This window comes from Peromyscus eremicus, chromosome 15 (genome assembly GCF_949786415.1).
Source record: "Peromyscus eremicus chromosome 15, PerEre_H2_v1, whole genome shotgun sequence".
Lineage (NCBI taxonomy): Eukaryota > Metazoa > Chordata > Mammalia > Rodentia > Cricetidae > Peromyscus > Peromyscus eremicus.
The window spans coordinates 80,485,101-80,497,749 of record NC_081431.1 but is presented as its reverse complement, the minus strand read 5'-3'; positions in this window follow the sequence as shown (position 1 = coordinate 80,497,749).

Sequence of the window (12,649 nt, the reverse complement as noted above, 5' to 3'; positions counted from 1 at the left end):
ATTACAGAACAATCAACATTTGCTGTAAGTTTTTAGGATACAAGTAATATTCATTTAGACACAGACATTTTATGGTAACATAGTGCACAAAAGCTTGGTTAGGGCCCAATTCCTCTACCAGACGTTTCCCAGGGATCTCAAACCAGACTGGGAACTTCCTTTACACTATTGATAAACTCTGTCCTGTGATCTTAGCAACTTCAACCCGATTAAGTGCCCCTCAGAAACCACTTGTGATATCACTGGGGTCCTTGCTCACTCTTTGAATATAACAGTTTCAAAACCATCAAAATTTTATATATCACTGTTATAGAGCAACAAAGTGGGACACTCTGAGACTCTCACATGCATGCTGTTACATGTACCTACATTCTTCCCTAATAACTCTCTTTTTCTTAGGCCTCATGCTTAAAATCTGTTAAAATATATTTAATAAAATCTGTAACTCTACTTTGTAAATAGTTTGCATTGAAATTCTTTCTTGTATCAAAGCCAAGGTGCTGGGTTCATTGGAATAAAGGTTCCTAAAAGGTTAAGGTATCTCCTCAAGCTACCACTGGTGTCAGTATATGAAGCTATGCCTGGATCTCTGTCACTACTGACATAATGATAATAAGTAAAAGTTATTTATTCAAAACCTCATGTGAAAGAAGAGTCAATCTCTATCATTTGTGATTCTCTAGTGATTAAAAGGCAGGCAAGGAGTGAGGAAATTTATAGCAATAAGAAGAGATGGAATATGCCTCGATTGGAACCTGGCAATACGGAAAATTCACTGGCAAGCTTAGTAGATATGGGGCTTCCTCCCTGAGTGGACAGGAGTTCACATTTAGCTTTTCCTCATTGTTCCTAAGATATAACCATCTTAGGAAATTAAGATGGAAACTTAGATTAAGGAGAGCAATCTGTCAACTGTTAGTCAAACTCTGGGTCATTTTAGGCCACTATTACACGGGTATTATTTAGTTTTCTGGAGAGTTGCAAGTAGTGGTCTATCTTCTTACAGGTTTGACTTAAAAGTAGTTCTTGGCTTCTGGGACTGCCTACTCCTAAACACATGCTTAGTTTCCTGGGCTGGGTACTTTTGATTATATTAAGGTCTCTGTTTTGTGCATGATTAGACCCAAATTTCTGGTATGTGACAATGCAGAGCCAAAGCTGGCAAATTGGTGCATTCCAGTATTTCCAGTATTGGATGATTGAGGCAGGAGGATCAGACTTTCTAATCTAGCTTCAGTCACATAAAGAGTTCAAGGTCACCTGGGGTACATGAGACCCGTCTAAGAAAAAACAATAAAGGGTCATTGAATGTTGTTTAAGTTTTTGAATTTTATGTTTGTATAGTTGCTTTAAAAATTGGTCTCTTTACCAAAATATTACCACTGTTAGCTAGTGTAATTTAGTTATAATTTAAAAATACTAAAATAAAAGGTAGGCATACAGTTCTTGAAGGATAGGAGAATGGATATGCTTTCAAATGAGTAAAATCATATGTAATGGAGATGAAAGGATAGAACAGTTTGACCAAAACAGGAACATGTGGGAAAGAACCATTGGCTGTCTTTCCCTCAATACTAGGTTAAGACTCCTACATGCAAACATTGACGTTACTATGTGCTTTGCGTCCACACATTGTATCACAGACTATCAGCATCTTCTTCATCTTACATTTCATGTGCACACTTATACACATTTAACTCTGCAATTAACTAGCATCAATCTCACTGCCTTACAGCCAGGAGGACTATATTCTAAGACCCCAAGGGATGTTTGAAACTGCAAGCAATACCAAATAACATGTATATGCTTTTTTAAAAATCCTGCATCAAACACGTGATAAAATTTAACCTATAAATTCAAAACAGAAATTGACAATAATTAGTAATAAAATAGAATGAACATAGCAATGTATTATAATAAAGATGCTTAAGTGTAGTGTGATGGTTAATTTTGACTGTCAATTTAATTGTATTAAAAATCACCTAAAAATTAGTAAAGCATATCTCTTTGAGGTTATGTCCAAAGATTATTAACTAAGGTGTTGGATGAGTGTGGGGCCATCCCACAGGCTCATGACCAGAGAGAGTAAAGGGGAATGGAAAAAGCCTGTGGACAAATGTATTCTCTCTCTACTTCCTTGCCCACCATGCTGTGAGTTGTACTCTCCACCGCGATGGACTGAGATCTCTGACACCCAGAGACAAAATAACTCTATCCTCCCTTACAATCATTACACCAAGTATTTTACCCCACTGAAGAGGAAAGTGAATAATACCCATAGTAGCTGTTCACTTATGAAATTTTCTAATCTTTTCAAGCCATGGTTGAGGACACATAATTGAATCCACAGAAATCAAGATGGCAAATACAGGCATGAAATACAGTTGCTTTATTCTCTCAACAGGAGCCATGGAACAAAGATCACCTGTACTGGATTTCTTTCTGCTATTACCCCCTCTCCTTCTCACACAGAACACTTTGGGATAAGAGCATGAAATGTAGAACCCACAGATAAACAGAAAGAATAGTTATCCACAAGTGTTGTGGAGTAGGTCTAATGAAAGCAGGGCCCCCTTGCTCTTTGACATTTCTTTCCCCACTAACCTGTGCCTTCCTGCTCTTCAATTCCATGGTGAAGGCTTGTAACAGAACAGAAGAAAATTTACACAGAGAAACTAAGAATTAACTTATAGAGCAAGAGCTATGCCTTACCAGAAGAAAAACTCCTTCATTTGCTGAGCCCTGGCGTCTACAGCCATGCCACCCCTACCTTTTCCCCCCGTGTCTGATCTTCTATAAAAGACTATCCTTTTCACATAGTGCTCTGAGGTGACTTGCACTGACATTTCCTCTTCCCTTTGTCTATCACTATTTTTTCACTTGCAAAATTTGTGTGCTAACAGGGATACAGATACGCTGGCCTCAAGGAAGAAAAGCAAGCTCCTACCCTATAAATCTTTCAAAGATGTTCGAGAAAAAAATCTTATCCAAACACAGGAATCAGCTTTTCAACCACTGGAATCTTTCACCTATGACCCCACAAAATCCCCTGGATTTTCCGAAGAAGGGACTTAAATGATAGAATCCAGACTAGACTGCTACTCAAGTTGTGATACCCGAAGCAGCCTCTTCCTCTCCAGGTATTGTTTGATGTGACTCTCTCTAAGAGCCTGTCAGAAACTTTTTGCAACTTCCTAACAGTCTCCCTACATGGTTAGATTTCTTGCTCTCTCCAAGTGAGGTTTGTTGTGGAATAGAATATTTGTTTAACTACATAAAGATAGGTTGCTTTTGTTTATGCTGCATTTGTTCAATTATCAAAAGATGTCTTATTGTTTTACCTTGCCTGCCTAAGGCACCTGATTGGCCTTTTAAAAAGCTGAACAGCCAATAGCTAAGCAGAGGAGGGAAAGGTAGGGCTGGAGGGCAGGGAGAAAAGGGAAGCTGACCTGGCAGGAGGGAGCCAGCCTGCCAGACACAGAGGAAGCTTGAAAATAGGATGGACAGCATGTAGATGAGGTAAATGAGCCTCAGGGCAGCACATGGATTAATAGCAATGGGTTAATTTAAGTTAGAGGGGGAGAAAGCTGGTTAGAAACAAGCCTAATTTAAGGCCAAACATTCATAATTAATAATAAAGTCTCCAAGTCATTATTTGGGAGCTGGCTGGTGGAACAAAGAAGGAGCTGAACTAAAGAGGTTGCTAGACTCAGGACATCCAGGGCTACTGGTGACTACATTCCCTCCTTGCCTTCCCTGCCTCCTGCTAGGGAATCACAGGCATTCAGATTATCTAAAGATTTTCCCTCTGCCTGAGACCTATGAGAAGCATTCCCCCTCTCATCCTTCTGGGCCAGAACTCTCCTCAGAGCCTCAAACATGCTGCTGTTTGTCTACCTATGATGTTAGTAAATAGTTTAACAATCTTATTTTTCAAAAAGACAGTCCTCCTCAGCGTTCCTCTTGACTCCCAAACCTAAGGCTCTTCAGTAAGTAAAACTATCTCTCCCACCAATCTTTGTCTCTGTGAGTGGGTGGTAGGACCTCCAGGCTTCAGTCACAGCTTCCTACTTAAGCTCATGGGTCCATTATCCTAGGATTGTCTCTCTTGCCAGCATGCTTCCCACTTTTTAACATACTTAAAGCTTTTGTATTCTTAGCATGATTCCCTCAGGCCCTAGTTAAATGCCTGCAAAATGCAGGGAGCTTTGTTCATACTTAGGCGATAATGGTTGATGGTGATAAGCAATTATTTCTTTTGCTTAACATTCCAATCCTAGCAATTATACTAATGTTTAACACCCAAGAAAACCCATGGGCAACATTCAAACCATTAAACAATTCGTATGGTAAAGTAATTAAAATGTAAATCTACACATAGCATTGAGATCTATTTTTAAAAATTTCCCACAATTTTCTATAAACAAATCACATACTATAAATTATAAGCATTTATTGAGTTCTAAAAGCTGCAATAAGGCTCCTGCTTTAACCAATCATTCCAGTAGTTTCTCCATTATGTATTGATTTTTCTAAGTCTGTATTTGATGTAAGAACTAATACAACCTCTGCCCCAACCAAGATTTGACAAACAAACAATCAAAAATGCACATCAAGCAATCATAATTGCCAACCCTTTATGTTGGTAGACCATGAAAAAAGACATGGATCTCCATGGAGTGGGAGATACAAATGGCTTCTTTCACCTTCTCCTGTTTGAATTTCCCACCTGTCTCCAGTGGTTGCTCTTCAGCATCCCCCAACCCATGCCCTACTTCTCATTTTCTCTCAGGATAATATTTTAAGGGAAGAGGAATCAGGAATAATGGAGAAAAAAGTTAAAGAAGATGAAAATAAAGTGTAAATATCCAAGCCACTGGGATCCAGTTAGGTTTCTATTACAGCAGGAGACACGAGAACAGAGTAGTTTAAGAGAAAGATGATAATTATGATTTCAAGATCTCCAGCTCTTTGAATAAAGATGACACAATAAAACTTCTGTCAAAGGGGTGGGGGAAATTAATACCAAAGTCTAGTAATATTTGTTAAGGACTCTTAAAGTTGAGTCAGGCCATGCTTACCCAGAGATGAGACATTTCTTCACATGAACCTTTGGGCCTTTCCTAGTTAATGCAAGCTAACCTTTCAATATCAAGCCAAATTGGGACTTCTTGAAACATTTTAGTTTTCAATCTAACAGATTCCCAGAAATTAAGAAAACACCCAGTCCCTATTTGTGAACAGTTTGACATTTGCTAATACTAATCATCTGTCCTAACAAGATATGACACTTTAACCCTCTCTGTGTTTGAAATCTAAAAACACAACTCAGCCATCAAACTGTAATACCTCAGAGTGCCCCTGAAAGATTGATGAAACATATAGTACTTGTTTCTCCAGAAAAGAGATTTACACAGTTCTGACAACTTTCCAGGCCCCCCGTGGGAGAGACTGGAGTCCAGACAATGCCACAGTAGTTGTTGGCTAGGACTACATCTTGACCAGGGCAGCTTAGTTACACATTCTTTTTTTTATAATTTAATTTAATTTTACACATCAGCCACAGATTCCCTTGTTCTTTCCCCTCCTGCCCCTCCCCCCACCTTCCTCCCAGCCCACCCCCCATTCCCATTTCCTCCAGGGCAAAGACTCCCCTGAGGATTGAGTTCAACCTGGTAGATTCAGTCCAGGCAGGTCCAGTCCCCTCCTCCCAGGCTGAGCTAAGTGACCCTGCATAAGCCCCAGGTTTCAAACAGCCAACTCATGCACTGAGTACAGGACCTGGTCCCACTGCCTGGATGCCTCCCAAATAAATCAAGCCAATCAACTGTCACACTTATCCAGAAGGCCTGATCCAGTTGGTGACCCCTCAGCCATTGGTTCATAGTTCATGTGTTTCCATTCATTTGGCTATTTGTCCCTGTGCTTTATCCAACCTTGGTCTCAACAATTCTCGCTTATACAAACCCTCCTCTTTCTTGCCAATTGGACTCCTGGAGCTCCACCCGGGGCCTAGCCATGGATCTCTGCATCCGGTTCCCTCAGTCATTGGATGGGGTTTCTAGCACGACAATTAGGGTGTTTGCCCATCCTATTACCAGAGTAGGTCAGTTCGGGCTGTCTCTCGAACATTGCCAGTAGTCTACTGTGGGGGTATCTTTGTGGATTTCTGTGGGCCTCTCTAGCACTTTTCTTCTTCCTATTCTCATGTGGTCTTCATTTATCATGGTCTTTTATTCCTTGTTCTCCCTCTCTGTTCTTGATCCAGCTGGGATCTGCCGCTCTCCTAAACTGTCTTTCTCTCGACCCTTGCCCTTAATTACCCCCACTCACATCCATGTTGTTCATGTAGATCTCATCCATTTCTCTGTCATTGGGTGATCCCTGTGTCTTTCTTGTGGTCCTGTTTTCTGGAACTTTAAGTCCCTGAAAAAAGAAATTGAAGAAGATGTCAGAAAATGGAATGATCTCCCATGCTCATGGATAGGCAGGATTAAAATAGTAAAAATGGCAATCTTACCAAAAGCAATCTACAGATTCTATGCAATCCCCATCAAAATCCCATCACAATTCTTCACAGTCCTGGAAAGAATAATACTCAACTTCATATGGAAAAACAAAAAACCCAGGATAGCCAAAAGAATCCTGTACAACAACACAACCTCTGGAGGCATCACGATCCCTGACCTCAAGCTCTACAATAGAGCTACAGTAATAAAAATAGCTTGGTACTGGCATAAAAACTGACATGTGGACCAATGGAATCTAATTGAAGACCCTGACATTAACCTGCACACCTATGAACATATAATTTTTTACAAAGAAGCCAAAACTGTACAATGGAAAAAAGAAAGCATCTTCAACAAATGATGCTGGCATAACTGGATATCAACATATAGAAGGCTGCAAATAGATCCATATCTGTCACTGTGCACAAAACTTAGGTCCAAGTGGATCAAAGACCTCAACATAAATCCAGCTACTCTGAACCTGCTAGAAGAGAAAGTAGGAAGTAGTCTTGAACGCATTGGCATAGGAGATCACTTCCTAAATATAACACCAGTAGCTCAGACACTGAGAGAAACAATCAATCAACGGGACCTCTTGAAACCAAGAAGCTTTTGTAGAGCAAAGGATACAGTCAACAAGGCAAAGCAAGAGCCTACAGAATGGGAAAAGGTTTTCATCAACCCCACATCTGACAGAGGACTGATATCCAGAATATATAAAAAACTCAAGAAATTAGACATCAAAATGCCCAACAATCCAATTAAGAAATGGTCTATAGAACTAAACAGAGAGTTCTCAACAGAGGAATCTCAAATGGCTGAAAGACACTTAAGGAATTGCTCAACATCCCTAATCATCAGGGAAATGCAAATCAAAACAACTCTGAGATACCTGTCAGAATGGCTAAGATCAAAAACACTGAAGACACCTTATGCTGGAGAGGATGTGGAGCTAGGGGAACTCTCTTCCACGGCTGGTGGGAATGCAAGCTTGTACAACCACTTTGGAAATCAATATGGTGTTTTCTTAGAAAATTGGGAATCAATCTCCCCTAAGATCCAGCTATACCACTCTTGGGCATATACCCAAGAAATGCTCAATCATACCACAAGGGCACTTGCTCAGCTATGTTCATGTCAGCATTGTTTGTAATAGCCAGAACCTGGAAACAACCTAGATGTCCTTCAACTGAAGAATGGATAAATAAAATGTGGTACATATACACAATGGAATACTACTCAGCAGAGAAAAACAATGACATCATGAGGTTTGCAGGCAAATGGATGGATCTAGAAAAAATCATCCTGAGTGAGATAACCCAGACTCAGAAAGACAAACATGGTATTTACTCACTCTTAGGAGAATACTAGATGTAAAACAAAGATGACTAGGCTACTACTCACAACTCCAGGGAGGCTACCTAGTTACACATTCTTAATGTCTTCTATTTCATTCCAAAACCGTGTCAGAACTTGAAAGATGGACTTAGAAAATGGGAAAGGTCAGTGGGCTACTTTCTTCCTCCTCTAGTGTGGCTAGTTAGTACGTCTCCCTTTTCTGCTTCTCACTATCACTTATCTTTTTAATTGTCATATTGACAATGGGTAGCTGAGCCTGGCTTGGTAGAGTCAGCTGGACCCATGGACTCAAGAGCCTAACAAGACTAATAATAGTTTCTAGTGTCCCCACCCCCGATCTCTGATATTGGGGAAGTTGCTGACTGAATCTACCACTATTTTGTTCTTACTCATAAAATGAAGGTAATAATAATGCTATTATTCTATATTCTAACAATATAATTCTATTGTTCTAAAGACAGTGTCTGACACAGTGTAAGTAATTGTTTTCATTATTCAAACAGGTAATCTAGTAGTGGGTTTTATCTCATTTTCAATAGTGAACACACTTTTCTTTTCCTTTCTTTACCCTTTATTTCTTAGCGTAAGCCTTACACTGGAAAAGATAGGTATTAGTTCTAAATCTAAACATAACAGATTTTTTTCCTTCTAGAAAATATGGTTTTAGGGGGAAAATTTTAAAAACTGAACTCATTAGTCATAGATTTAACTGTATTGGCCATATGTGCCTCAGTACTTAATTACTTGTTATTGCTGATTAATATTACATTGTATGGACATATAATTTATTGATATCTTGAAGAAAATCTAGATTTTTTTAAAAAAAAAACTATTCGCTATTATGTGTAAAGCTGCTATTAACTTGCAAGTGCAGGCTCTTATTTTAACACAGTAGTCAGGGAGAGGTGCCCTAAAGCAAAATCAAGGCAACCTTGAATTACAACTGTCATCTTAATCTGACTTCTGACAGGTTAGCTAAAACAGGCCAGGTCACACAGTATGAAACTTGTCCATTCACTTAAAGGCTTATAATAATCAAAGCCCCCATTGTATTGTGGAATTTCATGTTCTTTCCTTTCAGGACCCCATCACATTTTCCATGGCAGCTGTCTCTGTTAATGTAGCACCTTTTGAGGAATTGAAGGCTCTTTTTCAAGACCCATCATGATGCCCCATCTCTCCAACTGTTCTCCCATTTTAAACCACAAGCATAACTGCCCACAGTCATGATGTTCTTTCTTAATAAAGTTCATCAAAATATAATTTCCTGTCAGCTTCTGTAAACCTGGCATGGTCTACTCACCTAAAAAAATGTGTCCTAATTCTATAAATATGTAATAATTTTCTAGAACTTATGTAGGATTTGAATCTAATTTGGTAGTGGTTTTTAATCTATAGGATTCTTCTTTGTGGTACTAATGATTAAACCCAAAGACCTGGCTACAACTGACCAACTATGATACAGCCCCCAAATCTGAATTAAGTTTTGAAATTGTCAAAGGATAATTCTTGTTGTCTAATCATGAGTAAACTTATTTCTTTCTTTTAGTTAAATTGGTCTGTACTCTAAAGCACAATATTAATGAGCATCAGTTTACAAACCTGAACATTTGTGCTTTCAAAGATGTTGGAACTCTAATGTGATATTTTCTTTGTACTCTTAACAAATAAAGTTTCTCTGAAGGTAAGAGGGCAAAGACATCCACTAACCATAGAGACCAAGCAATGGTGGTACCCACCTTTAATCTCAACACTTGGGATCTCATGTCTTGCTTCCAGTATTTGGGAAGCACTTGCACCCAGCACTAGGAAAATTGAGACAGGAAGTGATATGGCTGGGTGGAGAAAGGCAGATAAGGCAGGAAGAGACAGGAACTCAGTCCTTTTGGCTGAGGGGTCAGGGGCATTCATTCTGAGAATTTGTGGAGAAAGAATTTTCCCCTTTTGGCTGAGAAGTTAGTGAGGTGAGAATTGTCTGTGGCTTGTTTCCTCTGATCATTCAGCATTTACTCTAATGTCTGGTTCTGGGTTTTTATTGTAAGACCAACAAAGGTCTTTCATGTACTTTCTTTTGTTGATTTTTGATGCTAGTGATTTGTATTTTCTCTGGTTTTGGCTTTATTTTTTATAATCTCACTAGAGCTTAAACAATTTTATTGATGTTTTGGCGAACTTAGCTTTTATTATTTCATTGACTTTCACTATTTTTCTAAGTGTTAAATTTTGTTGTTTCATGAGTTTATTAGTATTAATTGCTTTCTTTTCCTTGCATTGTGATTTTTTTAATTTTAACTTCCTTTGTAGAATATCTGATTATTGATTTGAAATTATTCTTTGCATATAATAAAGGCATTTTGCACAGCAAAGTTTCTTCTCAACATTCAGTCAACTTCCCAATGTCTTCAGTATATAGTATTTCTGTTTTCATTTAGTTCTAAGAATTTGTCCAATTATTATTTTATGCTTGTCCTTGATACATGAATTATTTGAAGTAAATTATTTAAGTAATACATGTTTAGCAGTTTTCTTTTGTTTTAATACAAAACACATTCAGAATGATAACAGCTTTTGAAATTATGTTGGAGTCATAGCCAATGGCTTAGTGGGTAAACGTGCCTGCTAAGACTGGAAATATGAATTTTTTTTATCACTAAGACCCATCTCCATGTGTGAAAGAAGAGAAAGATGCTCTCAGGGTGGTCCTCTGATCTTCACACACACTCTGTTACATGTGTGAACCCTTACACATATATAATTTTTAAAATATATTATTTTATGCATATGGATGTTTTGCCTACATGTATGTGTGTACACCATTATGTATGCCTGGTGTCTCCAGAAGCCAGGGGCATTGTATCCCCTGGAACCAGAGTTACAGGTTATTGTGAGCCACCATGTGGGTGTTGGGGAATCAAACCCAGGTCTTCTGAAATAGCGGCCAGTACTCTTAACAGCTGAGACATCACTAGCTGAAGCACAGAAAACATACATACACACACACACACACACACACACACACACACACACACTTTTTTAAAACTCTCTTTTTAGAAAGTCTGAATAAGAAGTAGTAGTAGTGCTGGGAATCCTTCTATGCTGTACGAATATGGACCATCTTGCTGAACAAGAGAACAGATCAGTGATGTAAATCCAGACACAGAGTATCATGCTCCAATAGTCTTCCTAATACATTATCCCCACATTCTTAAAGCACACTCATATAAGAACCATATATTTCTAAACTTATCTGTAATCTGAAAGGAAACTCTTTTACAAGTGGCTGTGATACTCTCACAAGGATAAATCTATCTTTCATAGTCTAGTATAAAGATATTTTAAGATGGTTTCCAAGTTGAGAATGCCAGCTCCGAACTCCCTACCTTCTGGACACATGTTTTTTTTTTTTTTTTTTTTTTTTTTTTTTTTTTTTTTTGTTTTGTTTTGTTTTTTTTTTTGTTTTTTTTTTTGTTTTTCGAGACAGGGTTTCTTTGTGTAGCTTCGTGCCTTTCCTGGAACTCGCTTTGTAGACCAGGCTGGCCTCGAACTCACAGAGATCCGCCTGGCTCTGCCTCCCAAGTGCTGGGATTAAAGGCGTGTGCCACCACCGCCCAGCACATGTTCTTTATTATCAATCATAATAAGATAAATAAAGAGGTAAGTAGTATGAAGAAGTATTTGTGAATATTTATCATACCACTTTTATCATTAAATGTCTAAATTATGCCTTATGCTTCTACTATTTGTATTGCTCTAACATCTATATGTTATCTATCAATAATCTATCATATACAATCTAGCTAATATCTGTTTAGCATCTGTCTAGCATCTGTGTATTTATTTATTTATCAAGTACCTATCAATAATTTATTATCTATGTAATAACTATAGTATTTCTATTTTTCTATCATCTATCTATCCATCAATCTATCTATCTACCTATCATCTATCTACCTATTACCACCGAACTACATCTCTGTTCATGTATTATCTAGCTAGTTAGCTATCACCTGCAGCTTTGACATGTTCTGTTGTGAAGCAGGTATTATATTTTTTTTTTCTTATAGACAGTAGGAACATGAGGGCTACAGGTGTGGCTAAATTTGGAGCACTTACCAAGCATGCACAAGGTTCTGAGTTTCACCATCAACAATGCAAACAAAAGCAGAAAGGAAATGGGAACATTAAGGAAAAGAATGGCATTCAAATTTTCTGTATGGTTTACAGGATATGTTGTAAATGGGTTTATTGGTGAAAGCATGTGTGCCACTTAATACCACAGGGGATTCATGCCTTTACTATTCTGAATTTTTGTAAGAATTGTCTTTAAACCATAAAGAAGGCTTGAGTGGCATCTGTGGTCATTATCCTATTCTGTACCTTAAACAAACATCACTTCAGTCACCATTATTAATTCCAGCATATTTTTGGTCAAAGAAGACTTAATCTAATGTTCGGAGTTTATTAAAAGAGAAATGACATGTTATGGTACATAAAAATTGTGTGAAATTTCAAGTTCATACGCTGACAGAGAAGAAGCTTTTTCCTGGGGTTCGGCCACGCCATCCAGTTATGCATTACTCTTGGATGCATGAAAGCACAACAGGTGAATTTCGTAGTTATCATCACACGAATTTGGCCAACAAAGTCAAAATTATCATCAGTTCCTCCCAAAAACTGTTGACCCCCCTTGGACAAAGGCAACCTTTTAAAGCATTACCAAGACCACAGGAACTGAATAAGGGCTGTCAGTCTGAAACTCTTTCACATTTGGCTTAGTAAAT